Raw genomic sequence first — 2,022 nt, forward strand, 5'->3', positions numbered from 1 at the left:
AGGCGTTAATCAATTTCTTGGTTTGGTCTTCCATGCTACGTCTTTCATCCTCCTCCAAATATGCTCAATGATGTCATGTGTGGTGACTGGGCCGGCCAATCCTGGAGCATCGTTATCTTCGTTCGCCTTGCGGAACTGAAGTGGAGATGGAAGTAGCGATGGAGCCACCATCCTGCTGCAGAATTTGGCTCTTTTATGGTTGGGAATATAAGAGGTAGCTAAGATTTCTTGGTATTTGAGACTAGTGATGTTGCCTTCCACCCTCAGATCTCTCGCACAACCCATACTGGATGTTACCCCAGACCATGATTTTCCGTCACCAAAATTCACTGTTTCTGGGTGAATCTTGGATTTTATGCGGCTCCCGGAGTCTCTGCAATATTTGCGGCAACTGTGGTAATTCACAGAAGATTCATCTGAAAAATCCACTTTCTTTTCCACTTCTCCAGCGTCATCCTTTTAGCAGGCTGTGGGCCTTGGCAAATAGCCACCGGTTTTTAATGTCTTTTGTTTAGTGCGGCTCATGGCAACTGATCAAACATGGAGGCCATTTTAAGACAGAATTGACAAATTGTTCAGTTTGTCAGGGACTTCTGGGTGACCAGGTCTGGTGGCTGCTTGCTGCAGTGGACAATGGGCTGGCCTTGGATCTGGAGCCAACAAACGGTCCTATCGAGCAGTGTTTTCTTGGGGTATGCCAACCTGGGCTTGTCAAAAACGTCTCATGTCTTCAAATGTTTTTTTCATACCTCTGTACTTGCCAATGAGACCCATTGAAGGTGTCTGCCACATCAGCAGTGGATCTGGTCTTCAGCCTCTTGATATCAAAACTTTAGTCTCAGGGTGAACTTAGGCATGTTTGCAGGGTCTAGTTGCACGTGATTTGAGGTCTAGTGTCACGGGTTGTTTTTTACACACCTGAGACCTAACTTGATCCATTATTAGTCACAGGTGAAGCTCATAGAACAAGGCGCATCACTTGTCTTTGCAAAAAGACTCACTGGGCTTTACCCAGCTGTGAATATTAGAATACTTTTTGACAGTTTCGTTTTGCATGAAACATATTACCAAAAGCTGTTGGGATTAAAATAAGTCATTTCTTGAAATAAACTTGATTCGAAAATATTGTCAGCGGCACTTTGGTCAATTTGTACACAGCGACAAGACTTTGTCAGGCGTAACTTATGCTGTCACTCATTTAAGCCTGTTGTTGGTGTTGTGTCTGTATTATTGCAAATTTAAAGTTAGCTTGGTTTGTGTGCTTCTCCTGTGCTAGGTTACCCGGATGTTTGAGGATATAATGGCGATTGTTAAACGTCCTTTCTCATTAAGATAAATACAATTAATAGTAGTTTTGTATTATTTACTAGCATATAGTGTCTGCTCTTGTGTTATGTAGCTTTACAATGTTATTTATGTCTTTTACAAACAGCCATAGCAGATTGTTATAAAGCATCAACAGAGAGAAGTGTTCCCCTCTGGTGTTTTAACAGGACACACCTGGGCAGAAGTTGGAAACCAGAATCAGCTTTAAATACAGTCCAATCAAGTCCTCTCTGAGGGAAAATAATTTCACTGAAATTTAGTTATATTTATGTGTATCTATACCACATAAATCAATTGGATGGGGAATTAAACAGACTTCTACAATATCACACTTGATTCATATCTTGCTACTGGTCAGAATCTTTTTAACTGGGATCCCAATCCTCGTCACAAATAAATAAGCTTTTATGTTTTGGCTATTGGAAGACAGACATTTAAAAATTAATAACAATGGTTATAAAGAATAAAGAATAAAAGCATTTTCTCCATGTCAATGTGTTTCTCAGCGTGCCTCTCTAGCAACATGTGTTGCTCCAGGTGGCTTAGATTTTGCAAGGCTACTTTTTACGTGTAAGTACTTTAAGGAAATTTCCAATAGTGTTATTTGGTACTTTTACTTGAGTGGAAGTAAATCAGGGCTTTTACTTTTGAGAGTATATTTTAACCAGAATTATTGAACTTCTACTGAGCAGGGAA

The sequence above is a fragment of the Etheostoma spectabile genome, chromosome 6 (assembly GCF_008692095.1).
Source record: "Etheostoma spectabile isolate EspeVRDwgs_2016 chromosome 6, UIUC_Espe_1.0, whole genome shotgun sequence".
In the NCBI taxonomy this organism is placed as follows: Eukaryota; Metazoa; Chordata; class Actinopteri; order Perciformes; family Percidae; genus Etheostoma; species Etheostoma spectabile.